Raw genomic sequence first — 11,606 nt, 5'->3', positions numbered from 1 at the left:
TGTTGGCAGAGTACACTCATGAACAAACTTTATTTCTTAGATCTGGCTGATGTAAACCATACTGTGAATGTAGCCTCAGGTGTAGATATATAGTATAAGAGACTCGCTCATGCAGGTAATAGTACCATAAAACGTGCTAATAACAAATTTCTAGTAGATAGGGTAGACCTGTCTAATATGAACTTTGATCTGTTTAAAAATGAAAAATTTCTAGACTTCTTTTCAAGTCTATAGTCTTATCAAGTCCCAGAGTTTTAGAGTTAGTACACACAAATGTATGTGGTCCAATGCGGTTGAGCTCACTGGGTGGAAGTAGATACTTTGTCAATTTCATGGACAATTTTTAAAGATATGCACCTGTGTGTTTTGTTTCTAACCAGAGTGATGTGTTTTCTGTGTTTCAGTACAATTAAGCTAGAGTAGAAAACCATACTAGCAAACAGATAGGGACACTGTGTGGTGATCAAGGCAGCGAGTAGTGTACCTGCCGTACCAGTGCACAAATCATTAGATTTTTAAATTCATGTTTATGAAACAGAAACTTTGACAGGCTTCAGATTTGTTTGCTTTTAAAGCTATTGACATGCAAATGTGAGTTTGTCTATGAAACACTGCAATCTATTTGAGTTTGTCTATGAAACACTGCAATCTATTTGAGTTTGTCTATGAAACACTGTAATCTATTTGAGTTTGTCTATGAAACACTGTAATCTATTTGAGTTTGTCTATGAAACGCTGTAATCTATTTGAGTTTGTCTATGAAACACTGTAATCTATTTGAGTTTGTCTATGAAACACTGTAATCTATTTGAGTTTGTCTATGAAACACTGTAATCTATTTGAGTTTGTCTATGAAACACTGTAATCTATTTGAGTTTGTCTATGAAACACTGTAATCTATTTGAGTTTGTCTATGAAACACTGTAATCTATTTGAGTTTGTCTATGAAACACTGTAATCTATTTGAGTTTGTCTATGAAACACTGTAATCTATTTGAGTTTGTCTATGAAACGCTGTAATCTATTTGAGTTTGTCTATGAAACACTGCAATCTATTTGAGTTTGTCTATGAAACACTGCAATCTATTTGAGTTTGTCTATGAAACACTGCAATCTATTTGAGTTTGTCTATGAAACACTGCAATCTATTTGAGTTTGTCTATGAAACACTGTAATCTATTTGAGTTTGTCTATGAAACGCTGTAATCTATTTGAGTTTGTCTATGAAACACTGCAATCTATTTGATGGTTTCTATGTGAGCCATTTTTTAAACAATTGATTTACTATTGATTAAAAAAATATGTTAATGTTTAAACTGTTGAAAAACTGTTTAAAAGTATTATTATATTTTTTTGATAATAACTAACTTTTGTTTTGGCTAGAGAAATTTACGCTTTGAATTACTTTATAAAACTTGATTACAGTTTGCAGTCAGTGGTACTTTCAAGGTGGTAACGATGCTGTCGACTAAGTTCAGATAACTCTCTAATACCACCCATTAAACCGGCATCTTACTTCTCTTACCATTATGTTTTAACCTAGCTGCTACTTGTTATGTATTTTATTGATGAAATTGATACGATGTTTATCATTGGCAGAATATTCACCAACACATCTGTGATTAGTACGGTGTTTATCATTGAAAAAGTAGTCACTGACACATCTGTGATTAGCCAGAAAGAGCTCAGTTTAAATAAATTAAATTTTGATTCAAGGAATTGTTATCTAAAAGTTTTTGTTTGCAATGAAAAATCAATTTTTACAGCTGAATATTACTAAAACAATTATAAAATTATTTACTGCCATCAGTAATGATGAATAAATGTGTCTTTTGAACTGGTTATGGTACTTCAAATATGATAAACTGCCATGGCTTTTATGCCTCTGGGGTTGGACCAATTTTCGCAGCTGATCGAACCCATGTAGAGCCTTGGGTTTAGATATTTACTATTACTCACGTATAGTTGTCTGGACCAACAGGAACCTGAGCTGCTCAAACATACTAAAATTTGTTATGGGAGAAGTTAAGTTACTTTATTTGTTTCACCACACTGCATCAGTTATTCCATAGCGGGTGTAAATCAGGACCCCAGTCTATTGTAATACCCGCTCAACACTGCAAAACTAAACAGTCGCTTATTTGAATCCCATGTAATTTTTTTACACAAACAACAGATAAGCGAATGTGGTTGTGGTTGTTCCCAGACTGTTCCTTCCAAGCGCATCCCAATCCATCTTCTGTTAGTGTATAAGACAGTACAGATACCCGACTTTGGATCCAAGGGTCATGCATTACACATGACTCCATTACGAACCTAAAGAGGAAATGAGTACATGAACCCCATCAAACAAGCAATCGGCTTTAATTAATTCACAATTCTAAACTACAAACAGCTTTCGTCATCTTATGTATAGAATGTAACTAAGAACCACAAACAGCGAGCAAAACAAAATGGAAAGAAGCTATAAATGTTTTTTATATATTTACAGTTTTTCTATCTTCATACTGCTCTAAATTAGCGTTAAGCAGGCACACTTTTTGTGTATTGTCAATTCTCACTCCAATGCTCATTTGCTTGTCCCAAAAGCTTTACTATAATAAGAGCCATGTCTGTCTATTCGTCTGAAGCCTTGCTACGAAATTAGAGAAAAAGGTTGCGAGGCATGATTTTCAAACCCCCATATTCAGATTAAAGTCAAGCGCACTACTAGCTGCACCACTCAATCGCTTTACTATATCACAGAATAATTATGCACATAGTTATTACATCTGATGATCTCTAACGACGCGCTAGACTGCCAGCATACTAGTTCTTTATAAAAACGGAAAAAGGTTAAGAGATGAAAGTACCATAAATTCTGAAACAAAAATCAAACATTCTTGGTACAATGACATGATTGAAGAGCGATTGAACTGGCACAAATTTTAGAACAGAAACAAAAATACGTATTGTGTGCTCACCCATCTGGACATCGAAGTACATGGGTTGGTGCAGTTGGATGGTATTGCATTTTCACATCATCTCCTGTGATCAGTTTGCATTGTACAACTGCCTACAATAATAAATATGTTTGTCTTTGCATGTGTCAATAGCACTCTGGTTTGACCTGAAGCGATGGCTAAAAATGTGGGAGTTGTCTGCTTCTAGTGGAGTGTTAATAGGGGACTGCATATGTTATCAGTTTATAAGTGAATATCTGTGCCCTAGATATACTTTATTGCTTGCCTTCACTCTTCCTCCAATGTTCCACCTTTTAAAGGCAGTACATTTTCGCACATTTTCAGGATAGAGACGACTCCCATCACATATAGTTGCATCATGACAGTTGCACTGAGCAGCATAGTAGCCATCTGTAAATAGCAACAACTCATAGCACTAGGCACATAGTAGCCATCTATAAATAGCAACAACTCACAGCACTAGGTGGCATAGTAGCCATCTATTAATAGCAAACACTCATAGCACTAGGTACATAGTAGCCATCTATAAATAGCAACAACCCATAGCACTAGGTGGCATAGTAGCCATCTATAAATAGCAACAACTCACAGCACTAGGTGGCATAGTAGCCATCTACAAATAGCAACAATTCACAGCACTAGGTAGCCTGTCTTGACAAGCTGTTGTTTTTGCGTAGTTGTCCCCCCGTCGAGCGGCGAGCAACAACAGCTTGTCACAAGACGCACTGCACCTGATGCATCAGGTGCACTTATAAGGAGTTGTTCTCTTCCGTCTACGTGGCTTGGCTGCGATGTTATTCAGGTCGCTCCATTGGTAATCATAACGGATTTCACGCAAAAATTTATGTAAAAAAATTTAAGATAAGAACGTTTAACTGGCGACCCCTCTCTCCAGTAAATTTTATTAGAATTTGAGAACTTAGGCAACAACAGCGACTAAACATGTCGTTATTTGCGCGCTCAGTCAGTTTTATTTCTATTTTTGTACCAGTCAGTTTTATTTGTTCTTATGGATTTTATTTTGAGTTTATTTTATTCTTAAGTTCTACTAAAGTTTATAGCAGAAACTGGTCTTTGGTTAAACGTTGTAATCTTGTTTTTTCTACATAAATTTTTGCGTAAAATCCGTTATGATTACCAATGGAGCGACCGACATAACATCGCGGCCTAGCCGCGTAGACGGAAGAGAACAACTCCCTATAAGTGCAGCTGATGCATCAGGTGCAGTACGTCTTGTGACAAGCTGTTGTTGCTCGCCGCTCGACGGGGGGACAACTACGCAAAAACAACAGCTTGTCAAGACAGGCTAAGCACTAGGTGGCATAGTAGCCGTCTATGAATAGCCAAAACCTCACAGCACTAGGTGGCATAGTAGCCATATATAAATAGCAACAACTCATAGCACTAGGTACATAGTAGCCATCTATAAATAGCAACAACCCATAGCACTAGGTGGCATCGTAGCCATCTATAAATAGCAACAACCCATAGCACTAGGTGGCATAGTAGCCATCTATAAATAGCAACAACTCATAGCACTAGGTACATAGTAGCCATCTATAAATAGCAACAACTCACAGCACTAGGTGGCATAGTAGCCATCTATAAATAGCAACAACTCATAGCACTAGGTACATAGTAGCCATCTATAAATAGCAACAGCTCACAGGCTGGTGGTTCACAGTTCACACCATAACCCATTATGTCATCATTGTACTCACGGCACTTATGTGTCGACTATGTGAACTGATGCTGTCGTCGAGGCAATGCAGATACGTTGAAAAAGACACGACTGTGAAACTTTTCTGATGGTTCGATGAGCATCCATGACAGTCTGTGCAATATGCACAGACAGGTGATTGCCCATCACAGATTGAGTCATGTATATCTTTTATGACGGTCGCTGCGAGACTAGCATTTCATTGTTTTTTCGCCACCGTAGATTATTCGCTGATGTAATCGCAGGTGGGTTTGTGATAGTATGAACATTTTTATTACAAATGATCTCAGAATTAATCTGTGATTAACGCTGACATAGGGCGAGACAGTGTGAACCAAAATTTATGCATCTACAAGTTGTCACAGATAATTCCCTAAAAGCTATACAGAATAGTGTACTAATACAACCTCTATTTGAACGCAATCTTTATTTGACTGCCACTCTCACATTCTTTGATCTTTGCGCACCCAGAATAAAACGTGATCAGTAGAAACCAATACGTCAATAACACTTAATTCTTTTATTTCTGTCGTAGTGGCTGCCATAATTTTAGTGACAGTGTGCCTGAGAGAATGCATCATCACACTCGTTAGAACTACACTCTGATTCAAAGTCACTAAGGTCTAAATCCGATTCGCTGTTTTTAGATTTGTCCACAATGTGGTTTACAATCTGACTTGAAAACTTTAAAACGTTTCGATAAACGATGAGAATACTCTTCAGGAACACAAAGCATCATTTAGCAGCCATTGTAATGGAGTGTCGAAGGCGGTTTTCTAACTCCCAAGCTTTACAGTTTTTCTTTGCTTTTTCCATTGCTTCTAAAACTTGCTTTAAAGGTTGACTTGCAACAAAATTCAGATTACAGTTATTTGATATGAAAAGATTCACCATGTCTCACTCTGTTGTGATGTAGGTGCAATATATGTGGAAATGTGATTACAAGCTCTCAAAAGCTCAAAAACGAAAAGCCGCCGTAGATTGGAATCTCTTTATTTCTCTGATGTAGTCATGAAATTTATTTATTGTCTTGTCACGTGATGTTCTCACGTGAATTGAAAGGCCAATAAAAAGCTCAATATAAAACTTATCGTAGCACTAGTTTATGACAAACACTTCGGGTTTTACCAAAGACCTCGTATCAAATATAGATGCTCGCTACTTTACAGTTTTGTTTCGGTTTGGTCTAATCAGCAAATCGTAATCTGATCATGTGACCCAATACTTCGCAAATAATTTCTTGTAATCACATTTCCACATATTTGGCACCTACAACACAACAGAGTAAGACATGGTGAATCTTTTGATACCAAATAACTGTAATGTGAATTTTGTTGCAAGTCAACCTTTAAAGATTGCTCATAGCTTCACGATAATTAAACTTTGAAAGCAACACTATCAAATTAATGAGTAACTAATTCGGCTAATCAATTTTAATAGAAGTATCTCCATATTTAACAAGGCTTGTTACTTCGACTTACATAATAACGGTTTAGCAAAAATGCTGAGGCTGGTGGGAGTAATGTTGCTCTGAACGAGTGTGCAAAATATAGGCAACTTTAGCATCGCTTTGTCCGTAAAAGAGCTAAATTAATTTTCTCAAAATTGGAACCAACCGGCAAGTTTTTTTTATGTTCATTATTATTTATGGCATAACTCACTTTCATTATTATCTCAGACCATATACGCATACCTTACACATCTGAAAAGAAGATTTTGTAAACATACCGTCTTTCACTAAAAGTATTCTCAAAAAATGGGATCGATTTGTTTTGCGCCTGTTTTATTCTACGTTGTTATTGACCATAAGAGTTGGCCAGCTAAAGATTAAGGCCTTACTAATACTCAAAAGGATACCAATTCACTTTTGAAATGTTACATGCATATTTACTCCATGTTTACAAACCAAGTTGAATTTTGTCAATTTTGTCAACAAATATAGACCTACTTTTCATTTGTTTTTTTGGTCCTAATGTGAAGATACTGCTATGTTGCACCAAAAAAAAAATAACAACTATCAGTTGATATTTAATAATATTCATACGTAAAACATCCTTGAAGTTTCAACTGCCAAAATCTATTTAATAAATGCTTAACAAACTATGAATTAATTACAAAGGGTAATTATTTGAAGCTGCCCCGTAATTCCGATCACCTTTACGTATGTAACATATAGCCAGCAGATTGAGCTTTGTTTATAGTTGCTGGTTCCTTTCAAGAGTGACAACTACCAACTTGCAATTCAAGTGAGTAAAAACTGTATACTACTAATAACCGTTAGCCATATTTATAATAAAAATGTATCTATTACTGTATTAATACATACTACATATTAATTCAAAATAGAGCACTTCTGTAGTCAGTGAATAAATTATCCAATGGATTATTACTCAAAATAGCATAATATTGTGGCACAATCTAAACTATAAAAAATACCGATAAATACAATTAAAAAACAACAGAGAATTTAAGGAATTAATACAAAGAAATGAAGTACTATGTTTTTTTTTGCGTTTGGAAGAGACAAGTTTGACATCAGCCTCTGCCCTGGGCAGCTGACAATACATATTCAGCACACAAAAGTGTTTATGAGCAATTGTTTGCTAGTCAGTGATTTGGAGCTTGGGGAAGGTAGTGACATAGCACATGCTGATGATCAACAGGTGTTGTCAGAGAAGTTTTTAAGTCTTTACAAATGACTCGATTCAATTCTCATAAAAAAAATAACACCTTATTTCGATTCCAAATTATTTTGCATCTATTCACAATTCATAGAAAAACACCATAATTCAATTTTCAATTTTTAGCTATCCCAACTTTAATGAATCAGTTTAATTCAATTTTCCCAAATAAACAAAATCAAGTCTCTATTAATCTATTTATATTAATCTCAGCGCCTGTCTGTGATTCGGTTTAAAATTGACTTATTGCAATATATGAAAATAACAATAAACCAAAGTCACTAATTTATTTACACCCATTATCTCAGTTCCTTGAGAGTTTTATAGCCAATCTACAAAACCGTGTTGTAAATGTCATCAACGTTGGCAGCTAAAAATATAACAAAATACCTAGTAAGCTCACTTGAACCAGCACCTGATAGATTTTATTGACTCTAAGCTTATCTGTTCAGTGTCTACTGACTGAAAGGTCAACTTGTCTTTTATGTAATATTTGTTTTATATTCACTCTGATTAAAATTGGTTTTCTAAAGCAAGCTTATAGGAGTAATAACAAAACTTACCTGGACAGAACACGTCAGAAGGGGCATCGTCATGGGTTCCACTCTCTGGTCCTTGTTGCCAGATGCTATCTAAAATTACCAATAGGCACGCTGCTACTGAACAAATATTCTAAGAACTATAAGCAGAATAAAATTGATCTTTTCTGTATGTTTCGAGTTCAAATAAAAAAGCACCACTCTTTTAAATCAGCCTGTTTAAAAGTTGCGCATCCCTGAAAATTTTAGTTCGTAATCCTCAGCAACACAGAGAGCTATGCAAAAGAATCGTTTTGTGAATTAAAGTAAAAGAAACTGGCATTAGACTTGATTAGATCGATATATTTATTAGCTGCTACCTATGATCATATTACTTGCACACCTACACAGCTAACTGAAGAACACTAGTGGTGTTTTGGTTTGCTCGAGAAAATCTTTCGTGTACTCTACTTATTCATAGACAAAAACAAGTCTAAAATCTTCTTCTTTCCGTGATTAGTTTTTTGTAGCATCTTTCACTGCATTAAACGTCTAAACTATAAAAAGTTGGTCTTTTGAAGTGAATGTCTTGAAAGCTTCCTATTCGTTGAAATACGGATGCAGTATCCAATAGAAATTGATGAAGATTGCAATTATTGCAGTTTATATTGCCGACCACTCTTTGTACTTTTTACTACTTCCTTTTCTATTAGCTTACTAAATACTTATATAAAATATATATAAAACTTATATTTACGTATATATATAATATAACATAATATAGTATATAATAATATACCATATATGTACTTAAATATACTTATATAATGAAATAAATGTAATTATTTAGTGCGAATTTAATTTAGAACTATAAATAAAATTACTACAAAACTTAAAATTAAACACTTCAAAAGGTCTCTGACATCCAAAACCGTTGGTGATATTTACTACTATGCCAAAACAAAACATTATGCAATATTTGCTTGACAGTTTACTAGTTCGATAATCTTCTAAGGTTTCAATAAACATTCAACTGAAACGCCAAAAATCACATATACATGTTTACGACATTTTGTGCCCATATGCAAACAGAACTCTACCTATGTAGATAACCTTTGGTCGAGTACAAAATCAAATTAATAATTTGTTTAAAGGAAAGGCAATTTCTATAAAGACTATATTTACATAGAATCTATATAGGATCTACATGTAAATGAACTCCAATATCTTTGAATCATGGAACACAACTTACATGGCGATGCCTCGATATCAGTCTCATTGTCACAGGCTCTACCTAAAATTAAAGAAAAATTAAGAAAATAAAAATAGATTTTGACAGATAAAGTTAAATCATTGCTAGCAAAATACATGACAGTTATAAAATTACCAAGAAGGAAAACAGTGGTGAGTAGAAGGTAGGAAACAAGAGTAGGACTGCTGTACTTCAATGCCATAGTTATTAGAAAGGCTTCTGCAACTGTGATTAACTTTGGTTGATGCTATGTTCAGTAATGTGCCACCTCAAAACCTTCAAACACAAAATTATACCGTATAAGCATATACAGTATTAGTGTATAATAAAGTACAAACATACAGAGTAAAGTAAAACAGTATATAAATTAATTACTGCTATATTAATATTCAAGATTTTATTACTCGGGTAAGCCACTAGCGGTTCCATTTTTGACAAATCATAACACCGTGTAAACTGGCAAATAAAAAATTTAATTTGGTGATATAATGCATGTTACTTTAATGTACATGCGCTTCGTGCACTGTCATATTGACACTTCAGTCGTGTATTAAATTCATGGTCTAGTAATACTAATATAGAAATTGTAAATGAAGCTAATTTTGTAGCCAATGACGAGTTGTCTTACTTTTTATATTTACTAGTATGAGGTTCTTAAAATAAAAACAATGTTTTAATTTTTATAGACATTATAAGTAATTACAACAGTTATTCATAGCCTTACATATTTGTGTTAAAATTCATTAATCTGGTATAATAATTTTCATATAATCAACACAGAATATGTAATAGATGGGAGCCTATTCAATACTTCTTTTAATTTCTTTCTTTTAACACATTTCATTTCTGTTAGCAAATTTAGTTTAATTTAAAAGTTATTGTAAACAGTTTGCTATTATATTTGAACCGAGTACAGATCATTATTCAAACAATTCAGCAAACTTACACTCAGCTTCACTGGAAATTTAAAAGTCAAAGAACCTCCCATGGTAGTTATTTATGGTCAATACAAAAAGAAAATATAATGTGCTATCGAAAATTTTAAGCAAAAAAGCTCACCGCTTCTCTAGCTGATTCCTTTCTTATGAATGAGTAGACAGACAAGAAAATTGTTGAAATATATACTTTAGCATTCTGACATTTTTAGACAGAAATCATAAATCACTCATTAATACTAAATTTGACCTCCGTGTGGTTTGGCTAGCTATTGAGCGGTTTGTGTCTAAAAGACCTAAAAGTGAGAAATTAGGCTAACGTGTCTTTGCTGAGACAGGCAAAGTCAATGTCCAGTTAAAACAAAGCTTTATTAATGAGTTGAATGCAAGATCAGTACTCAGCTGTTAGTGTGACAGCGTGATAGACACTGAATTAATATATGTGTTATAAGTTTTAGCCAAAAATAACCTTCGCAATAATTTTCACAACTCTGCTAATTGCTAGTAAAAACTTTCAAAACTAATTAAAGCAGGTTCATATAGCTTAACTGAAGGCTAGAAAATAACAGAAAAAACCAATAGAATAATAGTAATAATGAAAGGATCTAAATTACATGTATATAAGACATGAGATAATACTGTTATTATTTATACTAAGATGCATATAATAAAATCAATGAACTTTGTTACACAGAAAATGTTTGTATGCATCATATTTAGACAAGTACAAAGTTGTAGGCTTATATGAGTAGATCAAAGCAACTTTTGGTGGCAGATGTAACAGTTCTTCTGCTGTAAATGAACTCATTCGTGGCAACTATAGAAGAAATGTTCTTTGCCTAAAATATTAACTTCTAAAACAAAGACTCTTACCTTAACTGACCAGTTATGTCTTTGTAGACTATGAGCTTATTATGCTTTTGTAAAGTTTGCAAATTAAAATTGAAGTAAAAATTAATAAGATTGTAAAAATTGTTTTTGTTTGCAATTAATATATGAATTCACGCCACAGACTAAACAAAATTTGTCGTGTTTGTTTATTACTTTAAAATACTAATTTTAAAAAATCAAATCTTTTGAAAAAATCTGAAATGAAGCTAAGTCAAGCATTATTTATTTTTTCTTGGTATTGGCCATAAATAACTACCATGGGAGGTTCTTTGACTTTTAAATCTCCAGTGCAGCTGAGTGTAAGTTTGCTGAATTGTTTGAATAATGATCTGTACCCGGTTTAAATATAATAGCAAACTGTTTACAGTAACTTTTAAATTAAACTTGTTTTACTGAAAACAATGAATAGAAGTATTGAATGGTCTAATAAATATTTTAAATTTAACTAAATTTACTAAAAGAAATGAACTTGTTGAAAAGAAAGAAATGAAAAGAAGTATTGAATTGCCTCCAGTCTAGTACATATTCTAATGTTACATACAAGTATATGATAATGTAATATATGATGATATAATATATGATAATGTAATATATGATAATATAATGTATGATGATATAATATATGATAATGTAGTATATGATAATA

This window comes from Watersipora subatra, chromosome 1 (genome assembly GCF_963576615.1).
Source record: "Watersipora subatra chromosome 1, tzWatSuba1.1, whole genome shotgun sequence".
Classification (NCBI taxonomy): Eukaryota; Metazoa; Bryozoa; class Gymnolaemata; order Cheilostomatida; family Watersiporidae; genus Watersipora; species Watersipora subatra.
Note: the sequence above shows the minus strand (reverse complement) of the source record.